Source organism: Oncorhynchus mykiss, chromosome 21, assembly GCF_057628025.1.
Source record: "Oncorhynchus mykiss isolate SJ-2025 chromosome 21, ASM5762802v1, whole genome shotgun sequence".
In the NCBI taxonomy this organism is placed as follows: domain Eukaryota; kingdom Metazoa; phylum Chordata; class Actinopteri; order Salmoniformes; family Salmonidae; genus Oncorhynchus; species Oncorhynchus mykiss.
The window spans coordinates 4683642-4702836 of record NC_143042.1 but is presented as its reverse complement, the minus strand read 5'-3'; the positions used below and the strand labels follow the sequence as shown (position 1 = coordinate 4702836).

The following is a 19195-nucleotide window of genomic DNA, read 5'->3' as shown; positions in this document are numbered from 1 at the left end:
GAGGCCCCAGACTGTGGACTGTCGCCGGAGGCTCCAGACTGTGGACCGTCACCGGAGGCCCCGGACTGTGGACCGTCGCCGGAGGTTCCGGACTGTGGACCGCCGCCGGAAGCTCCGGACTGTGAAACGTCGCCGGAAGCTCTGGACTGGGTACTGTCGCTGCATAACACGGTGCCTGACCAGTCACACGCTCCCCACGGTAAGCACGAGGAGTTGGCTCATGTCTCCAACCTGACTCAGCCAATCTCCTCCTGTACCCCCCCAATTTTTTTTTATTGGGGCTGCCTCTCTGGCTTCCGTGCTGACAGTGTCCCCTCGTATCTTCGCCGTTCATCCTGCGCTTTCTCCAACTGCTTCCATGGTAAGCGATCCTTTCCTGCCAATATTTCCTCCCACGTCCAGGATCCCTTACCTTCCAGAATTTCATCCTATGTCCATGAAGTCTGCTCCTCCTGGCCACGCTGCTTGGTCCTTTTATGGTGGGTTCTTCTGTCACGTTCGTTGTACGAAGGAGACAAAGGTGCAGTGTGGTATGCATACATTCTTCTTTATTTAATGAATGAACACTGAACAAACTAACAAAAATAACAAAACGAACCGTGAAGCTAAAATGAGTAGTGCAGACAGGCAACTAAACATAGAACAAGAACCCACAAAACCAAAAGGGAAAATGGGGATTATATTTAGGTGGCCAACGATAAACAGCTGCCTCTGATTGGGAACCATATCAGGCCACAATAGACAAATACAGTGGGGAGAACAAGTATTTGATACACTGCCGATTTTGCAGGTTTTCCTACTTACAAAGCATGTAGAGGTCTGTAATTTTTATCATAGGTTTCTGCACCAAATATTAGGTTCTGCTTTTCTGATGTATCAAATACTTATGTCATGCTAGCAGTTATGAAATAAAACATGTAGTCGAACCTCAAATTCAACTTTCTGGACCTGGGCCCAGATTCACCAAGTCTTCATAAGAAGACATTTCTTACTTATGTGCCATTTTCCCCTTAACTTTATACTGAAAAAGAAAAATACTAAAAAAGTTGCTATTCCCCAAAGTTCTTGAAAATGTTCTTACGTTTCTTCCTATGTTTCTTCCTAAGAAAATAGTTAAGAAGAAATTAGATTCTTGAAAATAAAGTTATTGGATTTCTTCTTGAAAATATTCTTAATTCCAATACTACTAAACCCTTGTCTTAAACTCATGGAAGTGAGAAAATAGGCTAATGAAAGCAACTGAGCATGTCTAATTCACTCACAAACTTCGCCTGAAAGATTCCGTATTGATTGTCTTAAATCCAGTAACATTTTAGACCAGTAATCTCAGTAAGAAATGTGCTTACATGATTCACCTTGCTAGCTAGATGGCTTAGCTAGCTCGGTTGCCTAGTGACAATGATCTTAAGAAGATAGTTAAGAAGTTCATAAGAAAATCATGAATTCTTAAGAAATGTTAGGAATTGCATTTACAAACTATCTTATGAACTTGTTTTTTTTTCTTAATACGCTTTTTAAGTTTTTCTTAAGAAGTCGTTTGTGAATCTGGGCCCTGGACCCTTATTTGGATTCCCAGAAGCAGTCCCACTCATACCTGGTGCCTTACCCAAAAGGTGCCGCCAGAGAAATGGAAGGAGAACCAGCGTTCTAGTAAGGCTGAGAAGGGCTAATTGCCCACCCCTTCCTAGTATTTTAATGTTCAGTATCTGGACTATACGAGTGGATGAGCTCAGGGCAGGAATTTCCTACCAATGGGACAAGAGAGACTGTATGGTACTGTGCTTCACGGAAACATGGCTCTCCCCATCGGTGCTAAACACGGCTATCCAGCCTGCTGGGTTTTTCATTCAACGGATGGACAGGACAAAGTATTTGTCAGGAAAGAACAAACGAGAAAGAGTATGCTTCATGATCAACAATTCTTGGTGTGACTACTGTAATGTAGAAACTCTTTCGACATTTTGCTCACCTGATCTGGAATACCTGACGACTACCTCCTAAAAGAATTCTCATCGGTTATCATCACAGCAGGCCGACACCACGCTGGCACTCAAGGAATTATACAATTATACTTTGAACAAACAGTAAACTGCACATCCAGAGGCCGCATTCATTGTGGCTGATGACTAACAATGTAAATCTAAAGAGTGCTACAGAAATGATATCAATACATCTCTTGTCTTACTCAAGGAAATCAAATGTTAGATTACTGTTCTTTCTGGGATGGATACAAAGCCCCCCCTTTTCCCCCCTTCGGCTAATCAGATCACACCTCTATCCTGCTTCTACCCACCTATAGGGAGAAATTAAAGCAGGAAATGGCCGTGGTAAGATCTGTTCAACGCTGGTCTGACAAATCAAATCTATGCTACAGGACTTTTTTGATCACATAGACTGGGAAATGTTCCAGGTCGCCTCCGACAATAACATAGATGACTACAAACTCAGTCACAGGGTTCACCAGGAAATGCATGGAGGACATTGTTACAACAGTGAAAATTTGCACATATCACAAACAGAAACCATGGGGAAATGGCATGAAAAGGCACAAAACTGGGGCCTCCCGAGTAGCGCAGCGGTCAACATCGCAGTGTTGCTATCACGAAAATGGGGAGAAAAAGTAAAAATGACAAACAATAAATGCAAAACTGCTTTTAATTCCTGGTGTCTGGGGATATGGTCTGGGGATATGGATGGATACAGAAGAGCAGCTATGACCTCCAGAAATTAATCTTGTCTGGCTGCATCACTGCACTGCAACACTGCACTGCCCTCAACCGCAAGGCTCTACAGAGTGTGGTTTGGAATGCCTAATACATCACTGGGGGTGAGCTACCTTCCCTCCAGGACATACTCCAGCTGGTGTCTGAGGAAGGCCCGAAAGATCGTCAAGGACTCCAGTCACCCGAGCCACAGCCTGTTCACCCAGACGGTCACACCTATCACTGCATGTTGAAATCCCCTCCCTCCTTAGTAAAACACGCTCTGCATGTTCATTGAGAGGTTTCAACAAAAAGGAAAAAACTATCCAGATATTTGTCCACCTCTAAAGCAGTGGACCTGGTTTAGTCACATTATCGGACACATTTCCAGGATGTGCCACTAATTGGTTAGGAGGGTTCTTCCATGAACCACCCATTCAACAGGTTGTGGGATGCTCCTTCATATGGATTGAAATCTGTGTGCTGGGCTACAATATATATATGGGGACAAAGTATGTATTCAACCTAACTGCCACCAAACTTATACTGTAGATCGACAGAGATAATATGAGAACCACTGCAGCCATCCTACTTGTACCCAATCGCTATAATGTGGTACAGATTGATGCAGGACTGGGCCAAGTGGTTGCAATGACCATACATGTGCAGTCCTTCTTTCTGAGGGAGCTTTCGTGGTATTATGCAGGTTGACGTTTATTGTCATGAACTTTGCCCTGGAGGCAGAACTAAGCGATTCCAGATAGATAGGCCAGCCACAAAGAAAGAATTGGCTATGTTATACAAATTCAAGACAAAAAAGTGATTTTCGGTCTTAATTTAAGGTTAGGGTTAGGAATTAGGATTAGCAGTGGGGTTAAATTAGGGTTTAGGTTAGATTTAAAATGAGTTTGTATTACTTTGTGGCTGCGCAAACTAGTGACCACTGTAGAGCTTCTCCAGAACAAGATTCATGACAAGAAACACTTACCTGGGTGGTTCCCTGAAGCACGTCACTGTAAGATGATCTGGGACATCAGCACAACAGACAGTCTTCAAGTTGGTGGCCGGTAACTGGGTGGCTGGTAACTGGGTGCGAACTGTTGGTAAGTGAAGAGCATTGCTTTATAACTGTAGTTATTTTCAGAGGGTAGATCTTGTATAGGTGTGATTTTTTTAGCTTTCATGTTGTCACTTTTTCCTAGTTGTTCTTGAACAAAATGATTTAATGTTTTCTAATCATAACAATATGTCAGTGTGAGTAATTTGGCAGATGCTCTCTGTCTTTGTGTTCCTCAGGCAGTCTTAAGCAGTCTGATGTGTGGGGGGGTAACCCGTTTACTGTGGGGGTAAACAAGGCAGCTGTACCATTCTGCCTGAGAAGTGATGCCACGCTTGGCTTCATGAGCAGTAGCTTGTCTGCCCCATGGACACCAATTATATTAAAACTGTTTATTATAACAGTTAAGGTTAGAGTAGAAATTGTGCTACTCACCAATGACTTTGCTTCCAAAACCCTGATTGACGTGTTTGTTCCCAGGATGAGAACCCAAAAACCTACCAAAACAAAGCTTGTTTCCGGCAGCCTTTCCTTGATTGAGGTGGCAACTGATGGCAGTGTCTTCGGGGTCAACAAGGCAGGCCAGGTCCTTTAACAGGTAAGGTTGCTACTTAAAGCTACAATCTGGGAGTTGTGTTCAGGGCAGACCCAGGTGGTCTGAGCCATAGATGAGAATGACAAACTCAGTTGCAATGCTAATCTTTCATTCTTTTAAAATGTGTATTATTATTTTACCCCCTTTTTGTGATGTCCAATTGCAATCCAATCTCATCGCTGCAACTTCCCAATGGAAGAGGCGAAGGTCTAATCATGCATCCTCCAAAACATGACCCGCCAAACCACGCTCCATTACACTCGCACGCTTAACCAAGAAGCCAGTCGCACCAATGTGTCGGAGGAAACACTGTGCAACTGACGACTGAAGTCAGCCTGCAGGAGCCTGGCCCGCCATAAGGAGTCGCTAGAGTGCGATGAGCCAAGTAAAGCTCCCCCAGCCAAACCGTCACAATACTGGGCCATTTGTGCGCCGCCCTATGGGACTCCCGGTAACAGCCGGCTATGACACAGCCTGGGATCAAACCCCGGTCTGTAGTGACACCTCAAGCACTGCAATGCCGTGCCTTAGACTGCTGCGCCACTCAGGAGGCCCCACTAATCTTTGATTCTAATCTTTAAATGTATTTTAGCTTGTCAAGTGTATCAAGTCTAATTTAGTCACCTAAGTCGCTTTGTAACAGCTCACCTAAGTAGCTGTTACAAAGACCACCATTTTTTCATTCATTCTTAATAAGACTGTTTTATTATGAAATGTTGACATTGATGTACCTTTTCTTTCTGTAATGCTTTTCAGTACTTTATCTACGTCAATAAAACACTCTACTGAACAAACATCATGTCTTCTTTTCCAAACCTGACTGCAGCCCACAACCCTGAATTCGTTAGTCAGCTGAACAACAGCACCACCACCTGGTTTGAAATCAAATTGAGGGATGGAGCTAGAGAAACGTAACCACTCAAATTCAGAGATGAAGATATGGATGCAAGGACTGATAGTCCATGAGATCAACATGATCACTTTAAACATATTTAGAAGATATATACTGTCTTTGTTTACAAAGACATTGTTAAAAGCATGGATTCAAAACAACCTTATATTTTGTCTTATGGTGGGATAAAACAGTTGTTCAATGCTGAGGCATTCATAAGATAGAATCAAGGGAAATATATCATATATTTAAATATCTATTTAGCAGCAGAAAATATTGCACATTAACCCTTATAAAATATCTTTGCTAGTTCACTATCTGGTAAGACGCCAATTGTGGTAAGGAAGCACAACCAAAGGTATTTGCTCACATGCAGAAGTAATCTCTTCTCTATGGCTTTCTGTGATTCTTATCAGACGTATGTAATCAATTGCGAGAACAGCTTTGTCAAGGCTGATGGTTGATCTGGGAGGTTTTAGAAGTAGGTGGGAGGGACAGACAGACTGAAAACACAACTCTGACCTGCAGAGGTTATCCCAACCAGATCAAATCAAATAAAATGTTATGGGTCACATACACATGGTTAGCAGATGTTATTGTGAGTGTGGCAAAATGCTTACTCATGTGATCAATGACTATGCAAGTAGATGAATGATAACGATGCAGGAGACATGTAGCGCCAGCCCTGTCCCACTCTGGTCTCTGTCCACGTATTGTTTAGGAACTACCAGCGATTAAATCCAGATGCCTCACAACGAAACCAGTTATTGAATCGTGAAACAGTCATTTATGTCATCTACATTCATGTGATCAATGACTATGCAAGTAGATTAAATAAATATGGTTCAGGCATTAAGACAGGCCAAAGGAAACCCCTGAAAGCAAAGACTTGTGGGTATATGAGGTAATGAGTGTGACTACATGACGTTGGCATTTTGTCCAGGCTACTAAAAACATATAGTCTACTTCTATGTCTGTAAATGTTCTGACTTTGACATGGACAATATTTTTCCTGACATGAACCTGTTTGAACTAATATGAGATGTGTGGTCAGTTTTGGGAATGGATCTAACGTCTAGAAGATACGCCTGGGTGGACATATTGCAGCTAGGGAGTATACATGAATCTTTCCAATGTGTTCAATGTCCTTTCGTCTTTTAATCACATTTTTTTGGTCCATTTGAGACTATGGTTTGTGAGGTGGAAAGAATACTCTGAACTGGGCCTAAGATCCTCTGTAATTGCTCAAAGCTGCAGCATTTGGATAGTGCACTGCTGTTCCTACCTGGTGTTGAAAACCTGGAATCTGGATGACTGTAGCATCGTCCTTCGAGGACAGCAACAGGCACTACACTGTATGGTGCTTCAATAGAATGTCCTTGTTGCTATGACAAGAACAGAAAAGTAAATATGAGTGCAGGCTCAAAATAATATCAGTGCTAATGTCTGCTAGACCTCCTTGGTGAGCAAACACACACACACACACACACACACACACACACACACACACCCCATCCTTGGAGACATCTTAGAACGAGTACAGTCCATTGATGGAACCAACTGGAGATGATGAGTTGGGTCAGATCAATGTACACAACCACAGCGGGCATCAGACACAGTGGCTGGTGCCTGGAGGAGTGTGTGACTGACTATGTGAAGATGAATGAATGTCTCAGGCAAGCAGGGAACCTAATGGACCAGGGAGGGGTGCTGAGCTGACATTTGCAGTTTGCACAAGCCGGGTCTAACTTTGTCTTAGTGCCAAGCACATGCACAGAGAATACTCTTGATGAGACCCAGAAGTGAAGTGCAAGCTTGAAAATGGTGCTGTCTGGTTGGAGGAAGACAGGGTCTGGGTGAATGAGAACAACGTGATAAACAGAATAGAAAGAAAAAATGCAACACAAAAGTCGTGTTCACAATGGCATTTTAAAGTGACTCAAATAAACTAAATGTTGCATATCCAATTCAAATCTGTTCTTTTTTCTTCTGTCTGAACAGCCAAAAAGCACACAGAATAGGATATGTCAAGCCACATTCCACCTTCGTAATCAGATATAAATCTGATTCCTGGCCATGCGACATGTGTCTGAACGGTCAAATCTGATGTATTTTCCCTCATAGTTTTTAATCTTGTTGCTTGCTAGCTACTCTGTTGACAGTTTGACAAGATCATGTGGTAGCCAACTAGCTTACTTAATTGTTTACAAACCAATTAGTGAAGGTGCTAGAATGCTAAACAGCTACCAAGTTATCTACTTGACTGCTGTGGCCAAAAAGGACTCATTTGACAAGTGGATCATCTTATCCTTTGAGACTTTAAATGTGTTCTTGCACTAGGATTTTGAACAACTGGGAAACGTCCATGGCAGGCATTGTTGTCACCTTAGCCAGCTACACAACTTCTGAGTGATAGGAAGCACAAACACCACCACCAGCCTACACCACTGCACACACACCTGTCGTTACTATGACAACTAGCGTAGCAATGGCAGAAAATGACTGCCGTTTGAACTCACATCCAATTTGGTCCAAAACGGATTTCAAAAACAAAACTGATTTGAGCATGAAGATCTGCAGTGTGAAGTAGGCTTAAGAGGTCCGAAGTACTTCACAAATCATGTTGCGATTTTGTTTGATATTTATTCAGACAGAGTAGCATTGCAGCTCATTAGTTTGACCTTCAGTCTGGGCTGTTCCACAGCCATAAGGCATGAATGTCCCTTAAATGATTCTACAGCATGAAATCTCACAGCTGGAGCAACAACCTAATATACAGTGCTCAATTACCAGTTGAACACAGCTTGAGCCAATCTCCCACAATCTCTCACAAATGATTTGGTCATATATACATTTCAGGGAATCCCTTGAGAGAGGCTAAACATAATCATCCCAGATGCCTCAGCCCGATTGAGGTCAGAAACCACACGGACACTTGTATACGAGGCCTCCCCTGCTATTTAGCTTTTTCGTCTGGCAATGGCTAACTTCCTCTGGGTAAATACCCCCAATTTAAAACATTATTAGCCTTCTGAAAAAATATACAGTAGGGTGTTGGATCACACATCAGCTTGACCGATGGTGATACATCTCAATGTTTGAAGGCTGTTAAGACCCTTCCCTGTGAAAAGATGGATATCTGGCAAAACAGCACAGGACAATGTATTCCGGCTGTGAGTTATTGTCTCTCAGTGATGGCCTTACTAGATAGTTGCCAATCTGGACCCTGACCAGGATACAGAGACAGACTAACAAACAGGCTGTCTTGTCTGTGTTACCTTGAGTGAATGTCACAGTGGAGTGATGACTCCGGGGAGCAGACATAATGAGCTCACCAGTTAGTGCCACACGGGCATAATTGGAGTCAATGGGCTGATTGGTAATGCAGACATGTTGAAAAGCGAGCCGCATCCCACTTGCCTCGTCCCTAATTGAGTATTCATGATATGGCGACTGGAGCTCTTGTCTGAGCCTGGTCAACCATAGCAGGTGAAGACAGTGATAACCTTGGGGAAGGACTTCAGGTTGGCAGGAGATAATGGGTGAGATGCGAGAGTAGGGCCTGATGACTTTGAACAACGGTGGCTTGCTTGTGTTCTCTGAGAGCAACAGGAGTTTCACATCCATAGCTTTTGATCTGAAGTGAGTATGTTGTAAATCATAGGCTAAATTACCCACGTCTTCATGAACCTTAGGTACAGCAGAGGAGGCTGGTGAGGGGAGACCTGCTCATAATAATGAATGAAATGGAGTGGATGAAAACATTGGAAAACCAGGTGTTGGATGTGTGTAATATCGTTACATTCATTCCGTTCCAGACGTTACTATGAGCCCGTCCTCCCCAATTAAAGTGTCATAGACGGGCGGGGAATTGAACTTATACCAATTTGTATGTCCATGATTTCAAAGCCTGTTTGTCAGTATAAGACTAATTGTATTAGAGATAAAAGTAATCTGTCTGTTTTTAAGATCAACATCCAAAATATAATGTGTCCTTTTTCATTGTTTTCTTTTCTATATTATACAAGTGAACACATTCAAATGCAAACATTGAACAGGGGTAGAGGCAGAAATTTGAATATTTCTGCATATTCATCCATTGGTTGACAAAAAAAACTGGATTTTAGTGAATGGATGATGCAAGAGTCCTCTTGGATGCCACAGGAGTAACCGGATGCTGTAAGAGTCCTCTTGGATGCCACAGGAGTAATCGGATGCTGTAAGAGTCCTCTTGGATGCCACAGGAGTAACCGGATGCTGTAAGAGTCCTCTTGGATGCCACAGGAGTAACCGGATGCTGTAAGAGTCCTCTTGGATGCCACAGGAGTAACCGGATGCTGTAAGAGTCCTCTTGGATGCCACAGGAGTAACCGGATGCTGTAAGAGTCCTCTTGGATGCCACAGGAGTAATCGGATGCTGTAAGAGTCCTCTTGGATGCCACAGGAGTAATCGGATGCTGTAAGAGTCCTCTTGGATGCCACAGGAGTAACCGGATGCTGTAAGAGTCCTCTTGGATGCCACAGGAGTAACCGGATGCTGTAAGAGTCCTCTTGGATGCCACAGGAGTAATCGGATGCTGTAAGAGTCCTCTTGGATGCCACAGGAGTAATCGGATGCTGTAAGAGTCACTGGTGTTCATGACATGGACAGTTGCCAGGGATTCAATTGTGTTCCCATGTCTGTGATTTATTCAAATCACACATACACTGGGTGTGAACTCACTCATTATCAGAGCAGGTTGTGGACACCTATGATCACCCCTGAATTAGACTCATCAGTGATGTTTGTAGAGGCAAAAATAATTAGCAGCCATATTTTCTCCTCCTATCTGTGTATTTGTCATGGCGATGGGATGTGGAGCACAGTGCAACGCGGACAGTGTGTTTGTATAGATCAATTCTAATTAGGGGAGCACGCAATGAAAACACATTTTATAGTGTGTGATTTCTCTCCATGAGCTGTAGAGGCTAGTGGTGGCACAGCGATGCACCACTGACAGACCAGAGAAGTCAGCCTAGATCAGCACTGTGGGAAAGGAGCAGGAGAGAGAAGACTAGCTTTCAAACAGTGGTCGGAGCATAGAGAAACGGGGAACTTGGCACACAAAAAAATCTTTGTAGGACTTTCAGAGCTCTCTGTTCAATTCTATGTGAAGGAGATCTTGAAAATGTTCCCTAATCTCAACTTCATGTCTCTGTATCGGTGAGACCGGTTGCCGTGGATACCCAGCAACGCCACACACAAATTAACAATACAGCGACACGATCAAGTTGCATCCTAAAAATCAACACCCACAAAAATATATTGGAGGTGTAAATAGAGCAGTGCCAGCCCGGGCTAAAAATGACGTCATTGTGACATCCCAGCCAGCAAAATGTGGCATGGGACGACCCTGAAGACCTGAAGATCTGCTCTGGGACACCTCCCTTTTCATCCAAGAGTGTAGGATGGATGTTAAGCTGATGGTTGGCTGTTGCTTTGATTCATACAGTTGTTCTAAACAAGCAAAGACCCCGACGAACAATACTGAATAGGGCTGTTGTATCAACAGCTTGTTGAGCTGTTGTCTCATACCACAGTGCCTCCTGGTGGTATGATTCATAAGAGATTGCCTCTATATTTTCAGTGGTTGTTCTTAAAAGTGTAAGGGATCTATGAATCTCATTTGAGAACAAAAATACAAGGTTCCTCCTCGGCGGAAGCAAGTGTTGATTGAAATCCATACAGTGTAAGACGAGGTAAGCACATTGAAGAAAACAGACACTGGAGTAAATTCAGCAACACTTTCCGTAGCTCACTCCAACGCTAGGCATCACATTTTCATGGAATCGAATGGGCCGCTTTAGCATTAGCTAGCCTAGCATGAGGACAAAATAATTTAATTCAAAACTAGCAGTATTTCAATCTTCTCAAATTGTCATTTTGGATAATTAGAGGAACATCTTCCATCCCTGGATTGAGGTAGATTTTCTAATTAAACACTCGTCACCACGGTGCAAACATTATGAGAGGTGTGTTTTTTGACCTGAAAGGTTCAGATACAATTCCTGCAAACTTCAGCCCTGATTTTGTCATCTTTAGTCCAATAAATGGGGTTCCTCAAACGAAGAAAATAAGATTTACAAAGGGCCGAGTGACTGCGGGCCAAAGTAAATCAAATCAAATTGTATTTGTCACGTTCTCTGAATACAACAGGTATAGATAGACCTTACAGTGAAACGCTTACTTACTTTTTTTAGTTGTGATGTTTGATCTCTGTTTCTCTGTGAAGTCCAGTAGACAGAATCAATCTGCACACTGAGTTTAATTGTATCATAGTTATCACTGTTGATTCACCGCACCGCTGCTAAACTGAGTGGAGGAAGGTGTGATGTCCTGAACGGTTCAAATTATAGAAATGTGATCTATAGAGCTGATATGATTTCCTATTCTACATATTATATACTGAACAAAAATAGAAATCGAACATGCAACAATTTCTAAGATTTTACTGAGTTACAGTTCATAGAAGGAACTGTAACTCAGGTGAATAAGCCAGATGTGGAGGGCCTAGGCTGGCGTGGTTACACGTGATCTGTGGTTGTGAGGCCGGTTGGACATACTGCCAAATTCTCTAAAATTATGTTGGAGGCGACTTATGATGGAGAAGTGAACATAAAATTCTCTGCCAACAGCTCTGGTAGACATTCCTGCAGTCAGCATTCCAATTGCATGCTCTCTCAAAACGTGAGAGATCTGTGGTATTGTGTTGTGTGACAAAAATGCACATTTTAGAGAGGCTTTTTATTGTCCCCAGCACAAGGTGCACCTGTGTAATGATCATGCTGTTTAATCAGCTTCTTGATATGCCACACCTGTGAGGTGGATGGATTATCTTTACAATTGAGAAATGCTCACTAACTGGGATGTAAACAAATTTGTGCACAAGATTTGAGAGAAATTAGCTTTTTGTGCATATTGAACATTTCTGGGATATTTTATTTCAGTTCAGGAACCAACACTTTACATGTTGAGTTAATATTTTTGTTCAGTTTAGTTTGAGTGTCATTTACTGTGTTACGTCTAGGCTATGGCCGCGATTCTAACAGATCACTTTACCTTCCAAAGTGTGTGGCATTATAGGGATAAAAACTGTCCGACTTGCGCTGACATGAAGACTGCATGAACTTTGCAAAAACCATGTGATCAAAAGCAGTTGCTCTTCAACTTCATCCTGCAGCCATTGCCTGCATTGTGGTAGACTCAACCAATCATTATGTTGTATTTGTTTGTCCTACACGTGACTGAAACAGGAACCAACTTAATATACACAGTATATATGTACAATTAAAATGTGATATTTGAGGGCCTCTGACCAATTTATAGTACAATGTACACACATATTTGGAAAAGTTTATTTCGACATTACAAAAAAATGACTTTTATGGCAACGCTACCATGTTGCACTGCCTTGCTTTTGGAAAACCACATCAGTGTCTGACTTTCGGCTGTCACAGATGCGCCTCCCTTCACCTCGACTGTCGTGCACAGTCGGTGTAACAGCGCCACATGGTGCAAAGCCCGGCAGCTGCAGGTTAAGGACAGTCGTCTTACGCTCTCGGGCACGGCTTGGCACTGATGCGTCAGCGTCTATGGAGCATTCGCCTGGGCTTCCAGGAGTGACAGCTTGCAATACCCCTGCTTTCTAGGAGCAGCATCTATCCGGAGATACTACACCGCTTTTCCATACACGGGTTCCTGTTTGTTCTGGTGTATTTTGAAGACGCCGTGAAACCGCTACTGCCAAGCTGTTAGCAGGTGAGGTAGTTTGCGTTCAATCTGTTGTCGTATTCATCCATTGACATGTTGCTGGCTAAATGATCATGCATTAACAGTGGATAACGGTGTTTACGTATAGCCGAGTCTACCGCAACCTGCTGAAATGATCTAGCCTAAATACCTGCTTGTAAATAGCCTAAACATACAATTTTGTTAGGTGTCACATTGAGCACATGTAGGTTTGCGGTCCAGTTCTGCGTAATTGCATCGGAAATAGATTTTATTGTGCCGAATCTCCTGATCTTCAGGCATTTCAAAGAGTGACTCGGTTATAGGTTCGAGATCTCGTAATTCCCTATCTCATGATCACTGTTGCCTCATGTCGATGCCCTCTCATTTTGTTTTCCAAATTTCATCTCCAGTCAGCGCATCACATCAGTCACTCAAGATGCCACTACTGGCACAGGTGAGAAATACATTTAAATACGTCATCTGATGAGAAACTCCCCGTGAACTGAAACATTTGTTATTGCATGCATTTTAACCAAATGTAACATGTTGCTAGGGTCATTTTTTAACATGTATCGATCTCTCATCCACAAAATGCACCCCAAATCCCTTTCCTGGACGGCTTCTTGAAATAAAGGCGAATCATTTGAGCTTGGACTATTCCCAGAGAAAAAAAAACGCAACATACATGGGTGACGTTTTATTAGTTGGCATCGTGATGCTCGCTATCATAACGCCTCGAACGGATTAAATAATGCATGAACCGGTGTCAGCCGCTCCAGTGTTTGCATTGATTCGTTCTCTGCAGGGGGTGAGCCTGGATGAGTTAAGGGGGTTTAGTTTGGAACAGATAATATTGGGGGAAGAGAACGATAGGCGCATGTAATTCTCCTATCATAATTGGCAATGCGCATGTATTAATCACTGCATGGTTATGGACTTCAAATAAATAAGCTCACGTGATGTTATTCCCTCTCACAATTATATCCCATCACCAGATTTTGTGGATGGAATTATACATGCTGCTTTCTCTGAATTCAATTACTAACAAAAACAAAAGTCAGGCGGAATTATCACCATGAGTAACAAGTGAGATGCTCCTGGATCTGAGCATAGACATTAAAACCAGGCATCTGTCTCCTCTTTCCTGGACTTCAGTGGAAAACTCCAGTACTGAACTAAACCCCTTGCTGGCACATTATGTCTATGGCAAAGAACATCTCTAATGGATCTCAAATTCAAATATTGGATACAGGTTATCAAGTCATTTAAAATGCCATGGACATGTTCGAATTGCAAACGGAATATTACCGCTAGGGAATTATCATAGGCCTAGCCTATGGATGATAATCAATAGCCTACTATGAAACGGATGTCGTTGCAGACTATTCTAGCGAAGTCGGCGGGTAGCTCGACTGGGACTTGGATCTGGGTCTCTGCAGCTGTCTGTTCAACACTTTATCCATTACACAGAGGCTTGACGCTCTTAACAAGGTCGCTATACATGTTGTAGTTACTACCTCTCCCTTCTGAATGCACATGGCTGTGCTTCACTCTCACAATTCCCTTGAGCCCATACTGATGGGACACGCCTTTGATGGCCTCCTTTAAACGCCAATGCTCCATGACACTGCCTACATCAGTGTAGCAAATCTATCTGGTAGCTCGACCAGGAATTGAACCTGGGGCCCAGGTGATGTGCTGGTAATGTTTCCTTTTTTTCGGAATATTGCGAAAATACTTTTACTCCAGGTACTTTTTTGGATCAGAGGGCACTTATGTTGTTTTTTTCACCTTTATTTAACCAGGTAGGCCTGTTGAGAACAAGTTCTCATTTTCAACTGCGACCTGGCCAAGATAAAGCAAAACAGTGCGACACAGTTACAAATTGAGTTACACCATTAATATGAAACAACGTCACTCTCATCTAGCTCAAACAATGGCAGGAGATGGCATATAGTAGGGATGGGCGTTTGAAATTATTTCACTAATCGAATATCGTACTTTTTCGGTAATCCGGATAGTCCAAATTCATGTTTAAAAAAAACACCCCTCCACCTCACCTCACCTCCCTCCCTCCCTCACCTCCCTCCCTCCCTCACCTCCCTCACCTCCACACACACGTCACACACGTTACTCTCGCCACTACTCGAGAGAGCCGGTGCACTGCGCTCTGCTTATTTCAGCAGAAGGGTAGGGGGGGATCAGGGGCTGGTGTGTGTGACATGGGAGAGGAGGCAGCCAAACCGACTCGCGCAAATTAGACAAACGTGTGACTGCAATAGGTTATCTCATACCAAATGGTAGTGACTGTATCAAATAGTTGTAAAGAAGCTAACTAGCTAAAGTAGCAAGGCTAATTCATGCTATGTTGCTGCGCTCTCCGTGGTGTACATGTCTACAACAACACCATTCATATGAACCAACGCCCTTCTCATGTAGCTAACTTCTACTTCAATTTAGCATTGACTGGACATTTTCCTCTTCACTTGCTACAGTGGAGCCTCAGACTGTAGCGCCGCTTTGATTGACCTACAATAACAACCCGCTACGGCTACCAGTGCGTCTTTTTTATGGGAGTGCACTCATACATCTGTTTTATGAAAATGTGTGTAATTGTCTATCCTTGTAGGCTATGTTGCAATGTCATATAGATCATTTTCATTCATTTTAGACGAATACTTTTCATTGTTTAATACAGATATATAAAAACAGTACCAGTCAAAAGTTTGGACACCTACTTATTCCAGGGTTTTTCTTAATTTTTTACTATTTTCTACATTGTAGAATAATAGTGAAGACAACAAAACTATGAAATAACACATTGGAATCATGTAGTAACCCAAAAATTGTTAAACAACTCAAAATATATTTAAGATTCTTCAAAGTAGCCACCCTTTGCCTTGATGACGACTTTGTACCTGTCGCCATTTTCTTTCTCTGAAGTAAAGGTTGTCTACTTGAGTAGGATTCTTTCAGTCTAGCTGAGATCCTTCCGTTCCTACCGTCTACCTCCCTGCCTACTGTCGCTGATGGCTGGCTATCTCACTGGCTACTGTAATTCATCCTGTCAGAGAGGCGCTGGAGCGTTGACTACCTAACCGATTCTTTAGTACTCTTTCCACTGACCCGGGCTCAGGAATCCATCTGATGAAGGACACTTTATGGGGGGGTAACTCTCCAGTCCATTGCAGAAGGAGAATGGAAAGTTCATGAGATTTGTTGGCACTTGTCAATATATCTTTGGTTTGCGCAGCTGATTGTGGCTGCTGGTCTAGTAATCAGACTGGAGGAGCAGTGAACCCTGAAGTATGCAATCCCCATCACCTTTCCACCCCTGCCCGTCAGTCAATCTTTTAACTCCCTTCTCTCTCCCTAGTTCACTGCTGTGTTACATCTCACTCCCTGTTGCTTTTCTCTTGTCTATAGAACGTTGAGATTGAGACCAATCTCGTTCTCTTGGTCACATTATGTGTCCTGTCCTTGTGTGTTCTGTTTCCGTGAGATCACTGTTTCAATGAGATCAACGAGTGGTGAAGAGATCTCAAGTGAATTAGATTGCAGACGTGTTTTAATGGAGACGATAGAAAGCTGTGACATTCTCTCTTTTCAGCAACAATTAGTGTTGTTGTCATATAGGGGGAAACTCACTTGATTAATGGTGCCGTGAGTACCACCTGGAAGGAAGCCATCCAACGTTCACATGCATTAGCCTGGTCCTGTCTTTGTGATATAACTACTGTGTTCTACAGATTGCTGTGATTGTTCCTGTCTTTGTGATATAACCACTGTGTTCTACAGATTGCTGCGATTGTTCTTGCCTCTTTTTTACTATGAATGCAACCATTGTGGTCCTAGGAAAAGTTGACTCAAAAGAGAGCAAGCGCCTTATCCATGCGAAGGGCAACACAACCTGGGTTTGGGGGGCATGTTGAATTGAGTGTTGACATTACTTTGTGACACCTGCTGATGTAAAAAGTCCTTTATAAATTTGACTGATTTGGTGCTTTTGACTTTTGATTTCAGCCTTATCTAGGATTAGATTAGATTTTGGCCAAAATTTCTTGACACAAATAAACAACTCTCTCTGTTTTTGGCCAGATGAGAGTACTGTAGTGGGTAAAGAGAAGAGGGAGTGAAAACAAACTACACTGAACAAAAATATAAACACAACATGTAAAGAGTTGGTCCATGTTTCATGAGCTGCAATAAAAGATCCCAGGAATGTTCCATACTCACAAAAAGCAGATTTCTCTCAAATGTTGTGCACACATTTGTTGACATTCTAGTTAGTGAGCATTTCTCCTTTGCCAAGATATTCCATCCACCTGACAGGTGTGTCATATCAAGAATCTGATTAAACAGCATGATCATTACACAGGTGCACCTTGTGCTGGGGACAAAAAAGGCCACTCTAAAACGTGCATTTTTGTCACACAACACAATGCCACAGATGTTTCAAGTTTTGAGGGAGCGTGCAATTGACATGCTGACAGCAGGAATGTCTAACCAAGCTTTTGCCAGAGAATTTGATGTTCATTTCTCTACCATAAGCTGCCTCCAACGTTGTTTTAGAGATTTTGGCAGTACGTTCAACTGGCCACACAACCGCAGACCATGTGTATGGCGTCGTGTGGGCGAGCAGTTTGCTGACATCAACGTTGTGAACAAAGTGCCCCATGGTGGCGGTGGAGTTATGGTATGGGCAGGCATAAGCTACGGACAAAGAACACAATTTCATTTTATCGATGGCAATTTGAATGCGCAAAAATACTGTGAAGGTATCTGTGACCAACAGATACATATCTGTATTCCCAGTCATGTGAAATCCATAGATTAGAGCCTAATTTATTTACTTCCATTGACTGATTTCCTCATATGAACTGTAACTCAGTAAAATATATCTTTGTTCAGTGTGTATATAGGAAAACATAGAGACTGCTGAAAAGACGCCTTTTCTCTTTGAAGTGATGAAGAGGGGAATGAAGAGTCTGAATCCGAGACCGAGTGCGCCACCGTGCAGAGGGAGTGAGCGAGCGGGGGCTGATTTGTCACTTCTGAGTGTTAAAAGGGGGTAGGGGAGGGGAAGTACCCTGACACTGATGGCTTGTGAAGTTTACTCTCGGATGCTAGTGAATTAGGTTGTCATGACGAATAATGCACTCCTTACAGTTGGTTGTGACTGTGGCCAACACCGGGCTGAATGAAGAGGATGGGAGAACAGGGTAAAGGCACATTCTGCAAAAAAGGTCCATATCAATCATTTTTGTTATTGCCTTCAATGATTCAAAACAAGGTGTCGTGTCCTTCAATGATTCAAAACAAGGTGTCGTGTCCTTCAATGATTCAAAACAAGGTGTCGTGTCCTTCAATGATTCAAAACAAGGTGTCGTGTCCTTCAATGATTCAAAACAAGGTGTCGTGTCCTTCAATGATTCAAAACAAGGTGTCGTGTCCTTCAATGATTCAAAACAAGGTGTCGTGTCCTTCAATGATTCAAACTCATTCTCAAAACAAGGTGTCATGTCCTTCATGTCCTTGTTGATACATGAGTTATTTTCTGTCTCCAAGCACCCATCCCACAGAGTCCTCATCCCATAGAGCAGGGTTTCCCTAACTCGGTCCTGGGACCCCACATGGGTGCACGTTTTGTTTTTTGCCCTAGCACTATACAGCCAGTGGGGGCCCCAGGACCAAGCTTGGGAAGCCCTGTCAGAGTCCCCATCCCATAGAGCAGCTGCCACGCATAAGGACATGCTTTTTAATTAATTTAGGCCTACATACATTTGCCTTTGGGAAGAACGGCTGGCCTACTGGATGTGTGCAACCTTGGCCCAGATAATGGCACTGAATACCATGGGCTTAAATGAAGAGGGAAGCTGTGAATGTAGCTGGAAACTACAGCTGTCTGTGTCTGGCTCGCTAGCTGGCTGCCCGTGAAGGTAGCTGGAAACTACAGCTGTTTGGGCCTGACTGGCAGGCTGGTGGCCTGTAAAGAATGTCCTGAGGTGCCTTAATGGCCCTTTTTGAGCAGGAAATAAAGAGCTGACTCATGCTAATGTGTTCATCTGAGGCACAGGTCTCATATACAAGTCCCATAAGTCCCTTCTCAGTATGATGAGGAATCTGCATTCGGATATGTGTTTGATGTATTATATTTGATATGTTTGATATACAGTGA

At 42.9% G+C, this 19195-nt stretch overlaps 1 long non-coding RNA gene across 1 annotated transcript; it reads left to right on the top strand.

Moving 5' to 3' along the window:
• Positions 1–3702: 3702 nt before the first annotated feature.
• LOC149972956 (uncharacterized) lies at positions 3703–5148 on the top strand. The gene is made up of 3 exons (XR_016490112.1): positions 3703–3805; positions 4240–4357; positions 4554–5148. It is a non-coding gene; the product is annotated as an uncharacterized LOC149972956 (long non-coding RNA).
• Positions 5149–19195: the final 14047 nt, after the last annotated feature.